Below are 10,927 nucleotides of genomic sequence, written 5' to 3' on the forward strand. Positions count from 1 at the left end.
AAAAGACAGACCCATTAGTCTGTGTGCCTGCAGTGGTACTAATCTGATTGTAAAACTGTTAGGCTAAAACAACATAGCCCATTGACCACCATCACTGATGTTCATAATGGTAGCGGAGCACTTCCTGATTTGTATAACACTCTGTACCCGCAGTTGATGAAGGATTTTATCCTTTCGGTGACATGAAAGATGAACGACAGTCTACAGGAGCTTTGTGGGAACTTATTAGTTGAATAGAATGACTATAGCAAACCACTCACTTTATATCAGAGGACTGAGGTGAAGAATAGCAGAATTACAGACTATTGAGAGGAGTTCATGCAAGGCAATAAAATGGTACTGATGAAGGGATGAACAATGTGGAGGCTAGTCTGTGAGAGAGAGTAGTGCCAAGCATGAATGAGGGTGCAATGTGTCTTAGCAGCCAGCCCCAAAGTGGCATAGTGGTCAGGAGGCCTGCTGCTTTAATGGTCCATAAATCTGTGTGGACTGGCTAGTCTGATGCCGCCCCTGTGAGACCCTCTCATGCGGAAAATGAATCAGACCATTTTTACGGATCGCAAGTGTGGAAGCTCTCACCCTCCTCTGCCCTGCCAGCGAGCCGATAAGAGCTGCTGCACACACACGACACTCCATTTCAGCAGGTCTGGAGCTCATAAAACTCTCTATTAAGGACTACCTTTGTTTATATGGTACTCTGCATTCAATCTGCCCTCCTGCCTTTGTTGTTGTCCTCTCTGTTTTCTTTCTTTTCTCACCTCACCTTTGGTTACTGGACTGGGAACCCAGACACTTTGGCACACAGCCATTACAGGGGAGTAACCTGTCAAGATAAATCACATTCCAGGAGAAATGTATTTCCCGCTGTAGGTATATTATAGATTCCAAATGACCTCTCATTTTCTATCTTCCTCTGTGCCACAAATGTACACTGAATTACAAAGTTTGCATGTTCATTACAAAACACGCCAGGTGTGTTTATGTCTCCTTCATCCTGCTGTCTCTCACATGCACATTTAGGACAACAGATGTGGCTGTTTAATTTTAGAGTAAAAAGCCTTCTGGGTTTGTTTGTGACGTAAAAAAACTGCACTGTTTCTCAAACTACGGACCATTACTCATATTTTGGGTTTTTCTCTGGTTATACTATCTAAAGTAGGTATTGCAGCACACCAAGAGACAACTGGCTCCCTGAACTAATTAGTTTGAACCTAGTTTGAAATGTGAGTCATCAAGAGAGTCATGGCCTATAATGAAGAGTGCTAACACATGCACAGGTGTGCATGGGGAAACATGTACATCTGCATGAATGCATGCATTCACGGGCAGTTTCATTTTCCTATGTTGATATGATCAAAGCTGGTTAACACAGGTAGTATTTTTCTTCCTGAAGACTGCAACAGACTGTGAAGCTCACAAGGCCAGAAGGTGTGTTAGAACACACCAGAGGTCCTACTCCACTTTATGGCTCTGGAGGGAGCAAACTTCTCTTGTGTAAAGAGACAGTAAAGGATCACAGACTTCTACTTTTTATATTTAAGATGTGTTTATCATTAGATACTCTCGCGCTGATTTGATAGTTTCATTGCAAAAAGAGTGTAAATAGTACACGGACACACCCTCTAACTGTCAGCAGAGCAATCAGGCGTGGTCAACTTGTTTCAAATGCAGCACTGTCTTTGTTCTTCAGGTTTGTTTTCCCCAGAGGGTCTCCCAGCCATTGCCTGCAGTTATCCTCAACCGAAGAGTGTTTGCCTACAGAAGCCTTTGTTTGGCTATCCTTTCTGTCAACCAGGTGTTATGAATTGTGTCAGCAGTGTGCCGATTGTGTGTTATCTGGCAGCTGATAAGTGCCTCCTTTAATGCACAGGCAATAAAATTCAACACGTACGGCAGAAGAATGATCTTTTCAACAGTAAAACAAATGTGCTGTAATTCTTTATTGATTCAGTCTATTTGCTGAGATTAGACTGGGCAAACGCTTGTATTAGCAGGCTCAAATGTCAGTACATTCCAGTGGTGGATTAAACATGCTAGTATGAATTAGGGACGGTAAATTGAATCTTACAACAGTTTGATGAAAAAGGATTTAAAACTTAATGAGACTCTTACTAGCCTTTTTTGTGAAATGATTATTTCCCTAACTGTTTTGTTCATTAAACTAACTATTACTTATTGATATTGACTTACAGCCAAAATAACCAAAAGGGTTGGTTTTAGTCATTTTGAAGTACTAAACCTGCCCTCCTGCCCCCATTGCAAGATGGCCCCAAAATGTATGTGCATAATTAGTAGAAACACACTCTTCTTTTCAGAAACACTTACTTGAAACCTCCACCACACCCAAAAATTTAATAAACATACATTATAAATGTGCTCAGGAATAACAGCTTACGTACAAAGTAGTTATAGTAATTTGATCCAAAAGAATGACAATGAGCAAGTTTGGAGACAGTTTCACAGAATTTTCCTGACGCTGTACTGCAATAGCTTGTCAGATAATGCCAAGAGTAAAATCCACAATAAAATATGTGACAATGGCTCTGATCAGGCTGTGACAACTTTGTTTTCAGATTCTGAAGACTTCAGGAAAAGGCGTTTTCATCGCTTTTTAAATCAATGTCAGAGTCTTCAAAATGATTAAAAACAGAAAGCAGATTGCAAGTGAAGTCAAATCTGAAATTAAACAGATTTTCCTAAAATGAACCATGACAAGTAAGTGGAAGCATTTCTCTTTGCCACCAATATCTAAGTGATGGTTTAATTATCACCAAACACACATCACTGAACTTTGGTCCTTTTTTTTCATTGCCTCTATGCTATCTCATTTGGCTTTTAAGCTCAGTAAAACTGCAGGACTCCCCTATAAAGACCTTCAAATTGCCCGGCTATACAATACAACACAAGCAGGGGCAATTGAATTAACCCATTGATCCCTGGCTGCTCTATTGCTGAGCTAAATTTTGTTATTCAGCCGTAATGACTGCTCCTCCAGGCAAATGAACACTTGCAGTCAATTAGCTGTGAAGTAGTAGGAGGATGAAGGAAAGACAACTCAATCTGACATGTTATATTGTATCAATAGTTTAGAATGGAGTCACGACGTCTGATTAAATATTCAGCTGACGACTTCACTGTAAATAAACAACACAACACCAGAAGCTTTGTTCTTTGACACTCCCCTATCTTTTCGCAGCATCTGGTCCACCCCGCCTTTCCTTGGTCACAAGCGCACTTTATCTGTCAGGACAATAGCAGTCTTGTGCCCAGTAGTGTTGTCTGGCACTACCAGCTCCATAGTGGGCAATGACACATATGAGGCATCGCTCATGTTCTTCCAGCAATGTGAATAAGTGGGTGTTGTGTTTTCTCATGTATATACAGCACAATAAGCTGTCTGCCTGCTGCTTGGCAATAAGAATTCTGCGCAGATAAACAGTGACATTATTTTTCAATCATTCAGACCAAAATTGAAAAAAAAAACGCGCTCAGAAATTTCTAATCCGACAGGTTGAACTTAGATGGAAGTACGTTTCAGAATAGCAGGACTTGAAAGAGAATTGATATTTTCAATACACAAGCAAGGAGAGAGGTTTGGTTTTACAGTCAGTCTAATATTCAGCTAAATCAGATGGGTAAAGAGCGCCAACTGATGCCTAAAATAAAAAGGGATGAATGGATAAATTGTAAAACAGATAAGTAGTTAGTAAGTAAGTTTTCTTAAGTTGTACTTAAGAGAAATGCGTACATTTTCAAAACAACGGAGAAACAAAAGAAAATGTTTAAAACAGAGCCCTGTGATGGACTGGTGACCTCTCGAGGGAGTAGACTGCCCCTCCCTCAGTGGCAGCTAGGACAGGCTCCAGCTCCCCCATGAACCTGCATCGTATTAAAAAGGTAAAAAAAAATAAAAATGAAAGAGTGAATATATGATAAATTAAACAACAAAATGTTGAATGAAAGAATAAACAGATTAACAATTCAATCATAAACAGATCTGCAGTGCAAAGCGTCCCAAGGAATCTACAAGCCCAGAGTTTTATCTCAAAAACACTAAATAATTCCCCAAGAGCAAAACAAGATTCATGAAATAAGAGGAAAAAAATCCAGTAAATGAGGAAAGTTCAATAAACAGAGAGATTACAATAAAAACTTCCAAAACGTAACACAAAATAACTTCTTTGCGATATCAAAATAAAGATGTGAAGCAAATCAACCACAGTTCAGTTCAGATAAAGATCATAACGACACAAAAGTGACCACAATGAGGCACAAAAAGAAAAAAAAATCATTAAGAGACACAAAGCGACCATTATACTAATCGAACACAAAGATGATGAATAAGACACAAGAAAAGAAAGTAGAAAATATGACAAAACTGGTGACTCCAGCTCAGATGCTTTGTGCAGAAGTTGAGTCCCCACCACGGCAGGTCTGGGTTCGACTCCGACTTCAGGTTTTTTATTGCCTGTCTCTCTCTTGATTTCCAAAAATACACTATGCAAACTTTCAAAGATGGCTAGAAATAACACACAAGTAACCAAAAGCCACCCTGCATACATAATGCATAATGACCACAAAGTGATGTTTTCCTTACTTATTATGCTGCTCCCAGGGCTGCTAAACAACCACAAATAGTACCTATGTGGTTTTGAACTGTTCGCCTTTTTGGTTTTGTTATGAGTGTTAAACAGCCCAGACTATGATGCAATGCTAATACTTCCATGCAGGGGCTTCACCTATGAACATCAAGGAACATCTGACAAAAAAAAAAAAAAGTTTGAGAACCACTGCTTAGTATGTAAGTACAGGCCTCTTACTGTTGTCTATAAGCATCTTAAGTGAGCATGACCTGATGCCTAAAGGGCACCTTGCCTTGGTTTGAGAGGAACCTGGTTGTGAGCGAGGCTGTGAGCAGGCACACGGCTGTAGTGAGGAGAAAGTGGTGCAGTGCCTCTCCGTGCCTGGCTGAACACAGGGTAATGAAGCGTGGCAGAGGAGAGAGGAAAGGAGTGTGTCTGCAGGGTAGGCATGGCCCTCGTGTTCCTATGCAACCAGGGTGGCTGGGGAGGTGATGCTGGACCGCCTCTGTTCTGCTTACTTGTCATGCTGCTACCATGCTGTCCCTCGCTCATTTCGGATAGTTGATCTTTTTGCCCTCTTTTCCCATCATTCTCCTCTATGACGGTGTCAGAAATCCTGTTCCAATTCTGCAAGGACAGGTTGCAATAATCTCTCAAACTTACATCAGTTATTGTTATTGTACTGATGATGCAAATATTGCTGCGTGGTCTCAAATCAAACCAATTATCATAATCATAATCATTCAGCAAATGTCACTAATATGAATCTATGAAGTCTTCAGTCTGTTCGAATTTAACTTTGTTTTCTCAAATGATCAGTTGGCTCCACTTGCCCTTCAGTCAAAAGGTCAAGTGAGAACAGATGTGCTCTTGTTTCAGAGGTGGTTTTTCACTATGATACTCTGCAAAGAAGGAAGTATCCCTCTTTTGTTTGCATAATGAACATATCATTGATAATAAGAATTAATAATAAGTATCTTCATACTTCTCAACAACAGTAATACCGGCTGAGATAAACTAAGCCCTCAAAGATGCTTGGATGGGAAGTGATTGGAGGACTGAACCTGCCCCCTTGCCTAGAACATGGCAAATGTCCTATAAAAGCCCCTAAACAGGGTTGGCAAATTTAGCAAAATATTTCACCTTGAACTGGTATCACTCCAATCGGACTTTCCATTAGTTTGAACGGTCATGGGTGCAGGGAGTCTGTTGGCAATGGCAACAAGTGGAAGTGTTTCCGTTGAAGTTAGATTTGGTTGTGAATGAAATCTCACATGTCAATTTTCCAGTTTTCTGTGGCGTATATCTGCCATACCAGAGGTGTGAAATGGTATTTTAATGCTCCACAATCTGTCCTTCATGCAGGAATGCCTGTCAAAATAAATAGTCTTGACTGCAAATCATCCTGCTTTGTGACTGGAGCACAGTGTGATCCTCAAAGATTTTGATGAAGGCAGGAGTGGTCATTGGGACATGGTCAGGAACTGCCCTGAAAAACGTAATGTAATTCATTCTTAATCAGCTGTTCTGTAACCCCACTTCCTTCACATGTCCTAGATACTCATTCTGTCCTGTGAGTAATTCAATAAAATCTTAATAGCGAAGGAAAAGAGCAGCAACAGGGAAGCTAGAGAGAACCTGCGATTACACTCGTGGAATGATTTCGTCTTTGTGAGCGCATCCCACCATTGCAAACTCTTTACATATTATCATCTATTGTGCAGCCACACATTTCCTGTGGGCAACAAGTGTGGATCTATTCTTAGCTGATGGCCGGGGCTTCATCACTTTCCACTCCTCCTTCTTATAGGTTGGACGGGATGAGGTGTGATGCAGTCCTGCCAGGTCTCACTGGGTCAGAGCAGCCTGCGTCCAGCTGTAAAGACGGTGGGGCCCGTCGACCATCTGTCCCCGGCCAGCAGATTCAAGGCTCAGTCCCCAGAGCAAGAAACGAGGGGGCGGGAATGAGATGAGGTCGGATGGGGGAATCAGCTTTGTGTTGCCATAAAGCTGTCTTTCCTCTCTCCTAGCAACGGACTCCCATTTCCTTGGTTTTTGGGCGGCATGGTCCTGTTGGTTGGTGTGCATGGCCCCCTTACTTACTCTCTCTCTGTCCTATTTATGGTAATGAGCCATCTGCCCTCTCTATAACAGCCGCCCAAATAGAGGAGAGGCTGGGAGGGAGTAGGGGGTGGTGGCGGAGAGGGGGTGTCTATGACCGACAGGAGTCTGAGACAAAGACGCTTATCCTGTTGTGTCTGCCTCTGCACCAGTGGATGCCTTTGGATGTGGACTGAGTGATGAGCAAGAATGGCAACAATCCTTAAAGATGAACAGTGTTTTCAAGAAAGAATATAATGCAAGGAAGGGAGGTCGTTTGAAAGAATGAGTTAAATTTAGACTTTGTTTCTGTGGATGTACCTCAGAGAGACAGTGAAAGTGACATAGTGAGGCAGAGAGTGCTACCACCTGCAGGTTAGAACACTGAGTTGTCCTACACAAAGGGTGTTTGTAATACCAGTGCAGGTTTGACCCCTACCCAATCAAACACACACACACACACACACACACACACACAGATCGAGACAATATTGACACCTGAATATTACACAACCCCATCGTTATTAGGAGCTGCTTTATGGATATGCCTCTGTGACTTGGTGACACAGGAGAGTGGTGGGCACACCAGCCAATACAGAGCCACCCAGGATTCAATAGACCTCTGTTGCCACTGGATACTAGATTGGTTACCAAGCCAACACATGTTCCTCACTGTCATATATCCCGCAGATTAGTGTCAAAAATAACAGAGATCTTGACAGTTAAGCTCTACGTGTTTAAGTCTTAGAGAAACCAGTATGTCTCAGTGGGGGCTCAGTATGATAGATAAAAGCATAAAGACATGAAAATTATGTAAGACAAGGTGAAAAATGTTCCTTCTGGCTATAGCAACACAGAGCCAAAGCATATCCTCAACAGAGAATCGCAGTCAGTGCATCACACAACACAAAAGTAATCAGTCTCTGCATTCAAATCAAATTTTAAACGTTAAATAAAGCTTGTACATAACTGAAGATTTATCAACAAAAGACACGACCCAAAAGAAATAGGACCACCTTAGTTTTTTTAAAACAAAAGCTCGTTTTGTTGGCATATGTTGTTTTCTTTCTTTTCTTTTTTTTTTTTTTTTTTGTAACGTCGAGGTCATTCACCTATAACCCCATCAGACAGACAGACAAGCTCACAGATGGATCAATAACCCATCAAATCACAGATGGTCCTGCTGGTACATCTGCAGTTTGCTGAAAGCAGAGAGCCAAACAATATGAAAACAAACAGATGCATGGACAGAAAACATAAACAATATGAATGTGTATGAAAACCAAAAGTATTGGATGATCAGCCACGAGAACACTACCATGACCACTTGCAGGGTAGTGTAGGAGGTCAGTGTGACTCTTGTGTTACAGCTAGTTAGCAAGTAAGTGGAGCAGTGCTTATCTAAACCAGCTGAAAACTCACACATTGACAACTTACACATAGATATTCACGCAATGACAAAACTTGGGAATGCACGCTGACTTAGAAAGGAAACATTTCTTCAATGTATTGGGACACATACAACACTGTTGTCATGGTAGCTTTTAGAGTCTAGCTTTGGTAAATTTGCTGCCAAGAGTGGCTGCTCAAGACATTTGTGAAATAGAAATGAATATTTCTGATTAGAAATGGGATGTGAAACACAATTCTGACAACAGTAACAAAAAGCTGTAGATGTAGCAAATGGTATTCATCTTCTCATGCAGCATGGAGTGAATACTCAGAGGATGACAGGAGGTGACATCTAGTGGACAACCTGCACGCAACAGGATTCAAGAGAGTAGAAAAAAACACTTACTGACCCTTTCAACAGACATTACTTCCTGTAGACGCTTTGCTCTTACACTGCACACAGCACTCTTACAGCATCAGGGATGTTTATGATGGTTTTGCTGAAAGTATTGACTGTAAAACTCCCGGGCAGCATTTCAACGGGATTCAAATCTGTGCTTTGATTTGGCCGTTCCATAAAGCTCCTTTTTGAGCCACTTTGAATCAGTATCCTCTTAAAATGCTCACCTCGTGTTCTTCAGAAACTTTTAGACGGAGGGTCCGACATTAACATCTCGCATGTGATGCAGAATTCAGAACTGAATCAATGTCTGCAGTCATTGCTTCTACCCAGTCTGTTTGGCGGTGAAACGAGCAAAGAACGCCTTTGCTGTCTATTCTCTCTCTTGTAGTCTTTGGTGGATAGCAAAAGCTTCTTTCAGACACACTTTCCCATGCAAGTCAAATTGGGCCAATCTCTTTCTGATTTTCGACTCACGCACTTTTGACAGATCTACCGGAAGAGTTATCCGTAGATCCCGTGATAAAGATTTGGGAGTTTTGCAAACTTGTTTGATGGAATCACCAATCCTGTGTGAACTGACACCTTAAAAACATTTTTAAAAGCCAGACTCATACACATCCACAGTCTTTTTTCCCCCCCATGGGCTTTGGAGAGCTCTTTCTTTACATCACACCACATGTAAACAGCAAAATGTACACCAGACCCTAGATGTCACTTGTTACTCTGTGGAGGTTCCATCAGCACCTAATCTGGGACTCCTGCTTCTGATTTAATCTGATTAATATAGTAACAAATGTAGGGGTGCACTCACTTTTTTACGTGTGACTTATCTGTTATTTTTTTCTGTATTATATATTAACTAAAAAATGACTGCAAAATATCTGTCTAAATAAATAGAATCACTGTTATCGATAGGCAATGTTTTAAAGAAGTTTGTGTGTACAAGAATACATTGCATAAAATAAGATAAGTTCATTCCTGCTGACAAACTGGACAATGCCTCTGTAAAGATGTTTTCTAATACAATCTGTGCAGCTGAACACACAAAGTCACAGTTCTCTTTGGCAAGAGAGACAGACGTCTGAGCATCCAGCTGTTAATTCTACCGAAAGAACAGTATCTCCTCTGTTCCCCTCACTGCAAAAAAAAAAGAAAAAAGAATTACCTTCTATTGTATTCACCGAAGGACCTTGAAAAATGCCAAAACTCTGCAGTTACTGGACTTGATCACAAGTGTCCATTCATTTACAAGCATTTAGTGTATATATCGATTATCCATTTTACCCCCTAAAACATTTGTACAACTTGATGAAACATTGCGGTTTGTTTGCAGAACACTGCAAGCTCCCGCTGCATGCCTAAACTAATAAGAAATACAGCAGAAAAAATCTTGTTATGGTGACTACTGTTCCTTAGTTTAATACTGGCAAGGATCAGAGTTTTTTTTTTATTATTATTATTATGTTGGCTGATCTACAACACAGATTAGTTTATTTGTGCTAGAGAGACAGGTGTAATAGGACATGTAGAAATGCTCCAAAGTCAGTCAGCTGTGCCAAGATCACAGTGAGCCGGCAGTCTGAGGACTTCAATGAGAAATCAAAGCCGACTGGAACAGAGATTCTGGCAAGAAGTGGTGAGAAAGTGGAGGTCTGAATACAGCTTATGATAATCATGAAAGTGGATGCTGCCGTTCTCAAAGGACAGCAGGAAGAAAACAGACACTTGGGACCTCTGGTGGCTGGAAAACATTCAACCATAGAACAGACCACATTGAACACCAAAGACCATGAGCGCATACCTTTTTTTTTTTACTGAGATACAATTTATTTATATAAAATCAGAAATATAAGACTGTTCCAAATCTTTTATCTGTGTATTTATTGAACAGATGTTCTCATTTTGTATTTTTGTACTGATAAATTGATGGCAGTCTGTTAACAAATGAATAGTCCTAGGTTTGAATTAGATTTCGCAACAGATGCGCATTTATGAAACAGAGGGCACTGACATGCAAATGCCTCCCTCACCAGTCACCATCAACATTTCCCTCTCCATTTATCTTATCGTCGTTTATTTTATTTATTTATTTTTTTAATGTTTTTTTTTTAGATACTTGACAAATTTGATTTCCCCCCACTGGGGGATGAATAAATATTTTTTCCTATTCTATTCTATTTCTATTCTTATTGCCTTATGTCAGCAACATTTTGCATGCAAGTTAATATGTAAGGTTATTTTTTTAAGTCGATCACTTTGTTTCTCATCATGGTTTTTAATGTCTTACTATGATTTGAATTACCCCTACTGGAGGAATAAATAAATATTTTTTTCTATTCTATTCCATGATTGTTAGCCATGTTTCTGTGGTCTGTAAGTGGTCCAGTTTTGGTTTTGGTATAACATTTCTGACAACAGCCCCACTCCTCTGACTCTTGCAGTCCCTGGA

Source organism: Leuresthes tenuis, unplaced genomic scaffold (assembly GCF_036924035.1).
Source record: "Leuresthes tenuis unplaced genomic scaffold, fLeuTen1.0.hap1 SCAF_8, whole genome shotgun sequence".
NCBI lineage: Eukaryota > Metazoa > Chordata > Actinopteri > Atheriniformes > Atherinopsidae > Leuresthes > Leuresthes tenuis.